Here is a 9,964-nt window from a genome sequence, read left to right as displayed (position 1 = left end):
ATTTCCCTTGTCATTTTGGTTGAAATTTGGCCCCAGCCCCCACATCAGATCCCTCTTGGAAGTCTCCTGTCTGGAGCCAGTCAGGTTTGTCTGCTTTCTTGGGCTTGGCTAATAAATTGGGATCATAGGGTCAGGCGGCAGGGGACCTGGCACCCCGGGAGCCCCTGACACCGATTTTATTGGATTTCTCTTTGCGGGGCTAAGGATGCCATGCCATCAGGGAGCCCACAAATGCTCAGTAACCAAGATTTTGCCGTCTCTGGTTTGACAAGGTCATTTTTTACTAGAAGAGGAAAAAATCCCACATTAATTATACAAGCAAACTGGGGCCAAGGCTGTTAGAGCTGCCTTCCCTCTTCTGCGACAGGGGAAGGAAAGGAGGTTGGTTTCCTCGGCAAGCGATGAGTGAGTAGGGATGAAAGATGGAGTGGATACCGAAGAGGACTTCTCTGGTTGTCTGGAAGACACTGATACGCTGTCTTGTTCCTGGTACCTTAGAGAATGCCCGTTCATCCAAGATGGACTGCAAAGAACCAAGCCGAGGACTGTGAACAGTCATTCCCACATGTGGCCATGAATCAACTAAGCACTGAGCACACAGAGAAGTGCAATCGCTGCTCTCTTAGCAATTCTCACAGTGTCACACGAGGCCTGGTTTGAAGACCAGGTTGCCTTTCTTACCCAGGATTCATGAACAAGACAAACACACTGTCTCGGTTGTTAAACAGTTGGGAAATTCATGCATCCCTCCTGACAACCCTCATGCCAGCATTGAAGCTCCAAGCACCATGATGCTATGTTATCCATCAGACTTGGGATGATACTTTGCTTGAACTGACAAGAGTAAGTACTATAAAAACACAAAGCCTAAATGCTTTTGGTAAAGTCGCCATCCACTGACCATCCTATAATGACAAATGTGCGAATTAGGAGCTTTTATTCCAAAGGTGGAAGACCCTTTTTATTTTGCAAATCACTGGGGAAAATTCTTCCACCAACCTGTGAACAGTAATTTGAATGTTTGTGGGAGCAGACTGCTGGACTGCAGCTGAAAATATTCTTTCTTCCCACACCCCCACTGGCCTGCCGGGTATCACTGAGAAGGTGTCCTAGGTGTAGGTTCCCCAGAAATTATAAGGTTGATACAAAGGGCCTCATCCGAATCCTGAGAAAATTTTCTGTTTCACTAGGCTACTCATATCCTCTGAGCAAGAGGGCTTTGCTTCTCCTGCCTTCTGCTGCCTCCAGGCAGGACCCACCATGCCCTGTACAACAGTTGCCAAATCAGTCCCAACGACACTGGCAGAGCACACATTTCCTACAGCTTCACTGAAAACTGTTCCGGGTCATTATCAGAGCACCATGACACGGGGACCTTTGTTCCCTCCCAAATCCTCCTCCATCTGAACTAGAAGACAGCTAAGGGGCAAGAACATCCCCTGAGCGTCTCAGATAAGAGAATGTGGTCGGAACAAAAGTTCTCACAAAGACGAGACGGGGTGACTGGAAAGGGTCCTGCAAAATGTTACATGCATGGTAGCTAGCCATCATTAACACTGCTAGCTTTGAAACCCTATCCTTCAACTGGAAAGGGGGATAACATCTATGCTTTATAGTGGTCGGCAACAATTACACACTTTAAAATGGCTAATGGTGCAGAGTGTCAATGTTCCCAACTCAAAAAAAACTCTGTGTGTGTGTGTGTGTATACATCTTAGATACATATGTATATATACATATATGTGTATATATATATGTGTGTGTATGTGTGTACATCTCAGATATATGTATATATATATACATGTATGTGTATGTGTGTGAGTGTGTGTGTGTGTGTGTGTGTGTATGATGACTACGATGCAAGTGACCCTATCTTGTTAGCAGCTAAGGGAGAAAGTCCCCTTTAGAGACCAACTGCTATATGAAAGTACCTTCAAAGGGGCCTTTCTTTTTTTACAGCCCAAACTTCTTGATTAAAGCCAATCATGCCCAGAGGCACTCTTGTCCACCCTCTTTATGACACATAAAGGTGATAAAGGTTGCCCAGAAGCGCTCCAGGTAGTCACTACCACCTCTCGTGTGAGTGCTCCATGACCCCGAGTTTAGGATATTCATTATGTTTCAAACATCTGTTCTTCCTAAACTATAACTTCAAACTAGGCATGCTCGGGAATGCACTTTTTAACTAGGCATACTCAGGAATGTGTTCACCCTTAAAGTGCTTTCCCATTTGAGGATATGTAAGTCTCCCTTTGCATGCTCCCTTTGTTCTAGAAAGGCATTATTTTGGAAATAACTCCCATGCTCTCCTAATCTGCTAGAAGTAATTTATCTTTCTCCACTCCTCTACTTTTCCCCATTTTTCATGTGTGTATGGTACACACACACATGCATGCGCGCACACACACACACACACACACACACACACACACACACACACACACACACCATGGCCTGTGCACGTAGGTTAGAGGACAACTTGCAGAAGATCATTCCATTTCTCCCATCTTGTGAGTTTCAAGGTTCACACTCAGGTTATTGAGCTTGGTGATGGGAGCTTTCGCCTTCTGAGAAAGGTCACTGGTCCCTCTTCTTTATTTTTAACTATGTTTTGCCTTAACATTTGCAAGATGTGAACCTACCGCACTGTCATAGTTGGAACACTATGGATTATAGATGTGTATTGAGATGTCACATTGTACCTGTGTGTAGAAGCATAAAGTATCAGTTATTGAAAAGCAAATAAGCAAAAACAGCAACAACAACAACAATCTCCCTATCTCATTTTCAGCAGATCACCCCTTCTGTGAGCAGATCCAGGTTTCATCTCTTAAGAGGCTGTGTCTTCCAGTTCCTTCTGAATGTTAACACAGTCATTTCTCCTCTCTGGTGATTCCTATGCATCCCCACCATTGGCCTTCCTCCTTACCTCAAGGCTGGTTTCCTCTTGTGAATGTGGCAGGAAGATGGAGTACGTGGAGTGAATCTGAGTCTCTGAGATGTCCATGTGCTGGCTTGTTCCTCATATTGTCGTCTCGGCCACTCTGTCTACCTCTCTGCAGCTTTCAGAAACTCTTCTAGAAGCTGCACAGAAGCCCTGGCTCATCTCTGTTTCTCTGCTTTGGAACGCTGCCTCTTCCTCCTCCTTTACTTCCTTTAATTCTATTTTTCCATTCAATTCCATTTCTTATTCTGTGTGTGTTGAAGTTGTTATTTTTATTAGATATTTTTTATTTACATTTCAAATGTTATCCCCTTTCCCCCACCCAACCACCCACTTCTTCCCACCTCCCCACCCTGACATTCCTCTACACTGGGAGGTCCAGCCTTGGCAGGACCAAGGGCTTCTCCCTTTGGTGCCCAACAAGGCCATCCTCTGCTACATAAGCAGCTGGAGCCAAGGGTCTGTCCATGTGCACTCTTTGGGTGGTGGTGTAGTCCCCAGGAGCTCTTGTTAGTTGGTATTGTTGTTCTTATAAGGTTGGAGTTCCTTCAGCTCCTTCAATCCTTTCTCTAACTCCACTAATGGGGACCCCATTCTCAGTTCAATAGTTGACTGTGAGCATTCACCTCTGTATTTGCATGCTCTTGCAGAGCCTCTCAGCATGCACTTCTTGGCCTCAGCAATATTGTCTGGGTTTGGTACCACATTTGTGTGTATGTGTGTGTGGGGTGGGGGCTGGATGCCCAGGAGGGGTAGGCTCTGAATGGCCATTCCTTCAGTCTCTGCTTCAAACTTTGTTTTCATATCTTCTTCTATGAATATTTTTGGGTATATGCCCAGGAGTGATATAGCTATGTCCAATTTTCTGAGGAACCTCCAGACTGATTTCCAGAGTGGTTGTACCAGCTTGCAATCGCACCAGCAATGGTGGATGGAGTGTTCCTCTTTCTCCACATCCTCGCCAGCATCTGTTGTCACCTCAATTCTATTCTTCCAGTAAGATTTTGTCTCCTGAACAGTCTCACTTCCTTCTACTACATTAGAAATTACCACAAGCTTAAGACCATACACATTTGCCCCCTGGGAATGATGGGAATTCTGGGAATTAAAACACCAACTGAGTGTGGCTCTTCAGGTTCAGATATTTGCAAATACACCAAAAAAAAAAAAAGTCAGCCAATGTTTGGATCCCAACTGAAGACTGGAGTGAGGAAGGCTTTGCTTTCAACTTTCTGTCATTGATAGGAAAATTCTATTCTCTAGTTTAGTAGGGCCGAGAGCTTGAGTTTCTCACTAACCAAAGACTATCCTCACTTCGTTGTCATGGCAACCCATACCATCAATCTTCCAAAAATGAACCACTGAGATGAAATTCACAATCTTATACAGCTTAATATAGAGGTTCCCCACCACCACCACTGTTGTTCTCTGGTTCTGGTAAAAGTCAGGGTTCTGCCTCACTCAAGAGGAAATGATCATAAAGACACAGATCCAAGGGGTAGGAATCCCTCTACCATCTATAGAACTGCCTTCCATAGTCTTTCTTCCCCATGGCTTCCATAACATACTCTGCTGGCTAATTTTATGTCAACTTGACACAGGCTAGATTCATCTGCTAGGAGGAAACCTCAACTGAAAAAAACTTGTCTGTAAAATCAGGCTTCAGAGAAACCTGTAGGCATTTTCTTAATGACTGAGTGATGTGTGAGGACCCAGCCCATTTGGAGCAAGCCAGTAAGCAGCACTCCTCTACAGCTTCTGCATCAGCTCCTGCATCCAGATTTCTTCCCTGACCTCCTTGATGATGGACTTTGATGTGGAACTGTAAGCAAAATAAGCTTTTCCCTCCCTGACTTACTTTATTGACCAGGTGATTCATCACAGCAACTGTCACCCTAACTAAGACACTCCAAAATAAACTGAAAAAAGTATAGGAAGGATCAAGACATCCTAATGTGTGACCAGTTCATTCTAGTTGTAAACAATTCAACAAGTATGAGGTAGCTTATAAACCCAATATTCAACTCCTTGATTCAAAGAAAGAGAACTATGTTTGAGGTGATAATGGGAAGCTTATGGAAAGAGAGAACATTTGAGTTTGTTCTTGAAACTTAAAGACAGGTAGTACTGAAAAGGGAAGTATGGAATATGTAGGGGGGACACATTCTGAGTGACAGAAAATCCAAAGGAGACATAATGGGCAAGTTGAAGAGAATACAGGAACTAGCTTACTTCACTACCAAGCCCCCCAAAAAATTGGAAAATAGAATCGAGAGTTTATCAAAATAAGTGGTTATAAATTGTGTGGCCATGGGAGTCATACAAACACCATGGTTGTCTTTTATTGTACTCTATCCTGAGCTCCTGGCATGGGTGCTAGATACAACCATCAGCACAAAACATTTAGCAAATTGGATGTTTAATAAAGAAATTACAGCTGCCTGGGCTAAATAATAATAATAATTAGAGAACATAAAACTCTGTCAAGTAAATCTTTCCCCCCTCTGCTTCCTCTATGCAAATGTAAGAATAATAATAAGAGACACTGGAGACTAGCTCAGCTGATAAAGCTCTCACTTTGGACCTAATCATCAGGACTTAAGCTAAATCCCCAGCACCTACGTAAAAAGCAGGTTGTGGGGGTACATGCTTGTTATCTTAGAATTAAGGAGGCCCCTTGGTGCAGGGCTTGCCAGTCTAGCCTACTTGGTGAACTCTAGTTGGCCAATCAAAGAGCCTGCATGAAGGGAAGACTACATTCATTCCTGAAGATGACATTCAAGGTTGTCCTCTGACCTCCACATGGACATTCACACAGGTTAGTATGCAGATGCGCATATACACAGAGGCTCATGATTACATATATGTATACACATTGAACAGAAAGAAGAATATGGCCTCCCTAACGGAGCCACTAGAGAGATGGGATGAGATGGTACTTTGTAACTGTTTAGATAAAGGGTATTAGCTATGATTTATTATCATCATGCTTTGCTTGTTTTGTTTCATTTCCTGGTGTTCCTTCCCTGGTCCTGGCTCAGAAACACAGGGAGTTTGTGTTCTCTGTTTACCATGGGATACCCGAGAGGGGTATCCAGAGCCTCTCCTATGGGTCAGCCTTTCTAACTGAGTCTCCACTTCTGATGTGGTTCCTCTGGAACAAACTAGAGCATCCCCGGCCTGGCTGTCACCTCCAAGCTGAGCTCAGTGCTAGGCTTTGAGGCTGAGTCCCTGGCCGGTACTTTATTGTGGTTTCATGATTGGTTCAGGATGGCTGAGCCATTGCTAACCCCATCCCCAAGTGAATTTCTTGTCCTCCTAGAGGCTGAAAGGAGAGTGACTTAGTCATTAACTCCTCTGGCAACAGCTCCTGGCAGCAGTTCAAGGCAGCTTAGAAAACAGGGCAACAAGTGGCTACAATATGTATTTTAAAAGCCTAGCAGACAAGAAAAGGAAATGAAAAACAGAAAAAGTAGGGATAGCAATGTCTGCCTCTGGAGGCAACCAGACACTACTGGGCACTTCAGACAGAGTCCCAGTCCCTTAAAATTCGATGCTGGGAGGAGACGAGCCTGGAGATGGGGCTGAATGGCAAGGGTGAGGTTCAAAGTTTCACTTGCCTTTGGCCAGATGATGACCAATAATGAGTGATTGCTTCCTATGCATGATAGGAGATGATAGTGTGGTACACTGGGCTTGGGGCTCTGTCCAGAACACAGGAAGGATGTTCTTTTCTGTGCCAGTCATGGGCGGAACACTATTAGACTCAGGCTGTTAAAGTCCAGGACTTCACTGAGTTGGGCCTTTTAGAATCCAGCCTCTCTCACAGAGAAGGCATATGGGGACCAATGATGCATAGGCACTGAGGTCTTTCCCATCCATCCATCTTAGCACATCTGAGTCTCAAAGAATGGGGTTGGCTGGCAGCATTTCACAGGTAATGGAGCAAACCAAGAATAGATGTTTTGTAACAGTTGAATTAACGCCTTTGTAATTCGTCTTCTGTCTCTCAAACCAGAACACCAGCTCACAGAGAACTTGGAGTGTTTGGACTGTCTTACTGCAGGCATTAGACAGTCCTCAGATCATCCCAGAAGGTACTTACAAAACCAGGTCACACTCAGATTGAGCTTGTAGAATTGGTAGAGTCCCGGGCAGGCAAATGAGGGTCTATGGTCTGCACTTGTGTTTTCCGCATTGACTCTGAAACTTTGGAGCTCTTAAGAGAATTCCCCATTAAGAGTGAGATGATGGCATTTACACGTGCAATGTGTAGATGCTCTATCCTAGCTATGCCCTTCCTTGTATGACTTTAGACTCCAAAGAAATGGCCCTGGCCCATGATTCCACTTACTCATACTGCCCTTCATCCTTTCTCCTAGCATTGTGTGGGTGTAGAGTAAAGGAGTGAGGGGAATGTCTAGATAAACCAAAACCATGGCATGTCCTTTGTTGTCCTTTACCTATGTTGTTTCCCCTGTTTCCTCTTAAACAAGGTTGATGTCCATGTGGCAATTTCAATGCTCCTTAGATGTGCTTAAAGGAAGTCAAGCTTATCACCAGCAATAGGTCTTATTCAGTGCATCATCCTGACAGATGTAAAATACGACTAAGGCCGCATCCTAGAAGCCAGTGCTGATTCTCACTCATCACAGATGGATATATCTCATCGGGTAAGATATAATCCCTGAAGGAACTCTCAAGACCAAGAAAGCCTCCGTGAGTAAATAGTAGGAAGGCTTCCTGAAATGATCATATCTGATCTACAAGAACATTGCTCGCTCTATCTGTCTGTCTGTCTGTCTGTCTATCTATCTATCTATCTACCTATCCATTCATCTATCTACCTATCTATCTATCCATTTATCCATCTATCTATCTATCTATCTATCTATCTATCTATCTATCTATCTATCTATCTATCTATCTATCTATCTATCTACCTACCTATCCATTCATCTATCTACCTATCTATCTATCCATTTATCCATCTATCTATCTATCTATCTATCTATCTATCTATCTATCTATCTATCTACCTATCTATCCATTCATCTATTTATCTATCTATCTATCTATCTATCTATCTATCTATCTATCTACCTATCTATCTATCTATCCTCCCATCTATCTTTGTTATTACCTTGGGCTTAGCCTAGTAGCAACCTGTCAGTCCAGCATGCATTTGCTTAGAGATTTCCATGACTCCTGAGCCCTTGAGTGTTTCCCTGATGTAGGACAGCATTGCCAGGGTTAATGTCTCTGGGATTACACCTCAGTAGATGGCCCAAAGTATACAAACTTTCTCTCCCTCTCTCTCTCTCTCTCTCTCTCCCTCCCTCCCTCCCTCCCTCTCTCTTCTCTCTCTCTCCTCTTGTACTTTCATAATATCACTTAATATTCCCAAATAAAGAGAGAAATGTTGAGTGAGGAAGCCCTCAGACTGAAGTCTGATGAAGCGTCTATTCTTTCATGGACTTCATCTTCAAGAAACCTACCAATGCCACTCCATAAATTTATTGTTGATCAGTTTCCCCTCCATAGCATCCTATCTCACTGAGCCCAACAGAGAGCTTCCAGTGCATTAAAATTTTCCCTATGGGAACCCTACTAGAGCATCCCACTATTTGAAGTATCTCACTCATCCAATCACAATGCAACATCTCCCTCTTCTTACCTTCTTTTCATTCACCACTGACTCCAAAACAATGAAAAATCCTCCCCCTTTGTATCCCTCCTTTACAACCTTCCTACAAAGCAGGTAGACATGCACATCTCTGAATAAAATGTACCTGCCAGTGGTACTATTTGGATATCAACTTTACCAGAACATAAAAAGGAGTAAGGTGAATACTGAGTTCTGTGCGCACCTCAGAATGTCAGATTCCTTTGATAACTTTGTTTCCAACTTAGCTGCTGTGATGAACATTTCCCAAGAATGTATATGTCCTTCTGGTCAGTGAACCCATGCTCCTGTCCTCCTTGGAACAAGTACCGGCCATTTTAGTTTGGTTGTCTTTTTTTTTTTCAGAGCTGGGGACCGAACCCAGGGCCTTGCGCTCGCTAGGCAAGCGCTCAACCACTGAGCTAAATCCCCAACCCCGTACTGGCCATTTTAGGAACTGTGACTCACACATGGCAACATGTGCCTCTGTGTCCCTTCTTGACTGTTCACCAAGCTCTCTCCAAATTTATCCTGATACCAGGATGAGCATTCCTCATTTTCAATGTGGCAACTGATTTTTTAAAATAATTTATTTACTTTTTATTCTTACATCCCAATCACAGCCCCCCTTTCTCCTCTCCTCCCATTCCCATGCTCAACAAATCCCCCTCCTCTTCCCTCAGAGAATGGGGGGCGGCCTCAGGTACCACCCCACCTTGGGACATCTAGTTCTAGCAGGACTATGTATATTTTCTCTCACTGAGGCCCAACCAGGCAGGGGAAGCAGATCCAGTAGCAGAAAATAGAGACCAAGCAAGACAGTGTCCGCTCTACTTGTTAGGGAACCTACATGAAAAGGAGGAGGGGGACATCAACTCACCCACAAATCAACCTAGCAACTGATAACACACAGGAAGAGGCAGAGTGGGTACAATAATGGAACCCTCCATGGCTTCTGGAATTCATCTGCCCTTCTGGAATTCCTGCCTTTTTCTGGAAAAATCTGGACCCCAACACACCCTAGAACATTGCTTTCCTCTTGCTATAAGGAATAAGATCTCCTTTTGAAGCGTGTCCTCCACTGAATTTCTATGGTTCTTATGTCTTTTGAAATGTAGCCTCTCTTTTTTTTTGACTAAAAAGAATTCCTTTCTAAAGGAAAATATGTTGACTCTTTGAGACGTCTTTATAGCTGCACTTGTAGATGGCTTAATTTGAAGCCTGGCATAGCGAGGAAAAGAAACAAAACAGGAATCATTATTGGTGCAGGTCCTGGCAAATCAAAAGTACTCAATAAATGCTTGTTCTATAACAGAATGAATGAATAAATAAATGAATTGATTTTGTTGCAAGTA

The 9,964-nt window shown here is 43.6% G+C and overlaps 1 long non-coding RNA gene across 1 annotated transcript; it reads right to left on the bottom strand.

The window, feature by feature from the left end:
• Positions 1 to 258: 258 nt before the first annotated feature.
• On the bottom strand, positions 259 to 9,566 carry LOC102550519 (uncharacterized). The gene is made up of 4 exons (XR_015684988.1): positions 9,490 to 9,566; positions 2,930 to 3,192; positions 2,643 to 2,702; positions 259 to 523 (listed from the first exon to the last, which is right to left on the bottom strand). It is a non-coding gene; the product is annotated as an uncharacterized LOC102550519 (long non-coding RNA).
• Positions 9,567 to 9,964: the final 398 nt, after the last annotated feature.

Source organism: Rattus norvegicus, chromosome 3 (assembly GCF_021556685.1).
Source record: "Rattus norvegicus strain SHRSP/BbbUtx chromosome 3, alternate assembly SHRSP_T2T, whole genome shotgun sequence".
Classification (NCBI taxonomy): domain Eukaryota; kingdom Metazoa; phylum Chordata; class Mammalia; order Rodentia; family Muridae; genus Rattus; species Rattus norvegicus.
This window is presented reverse-complemented; position numbering and strand designations above follow the sequence as displayed.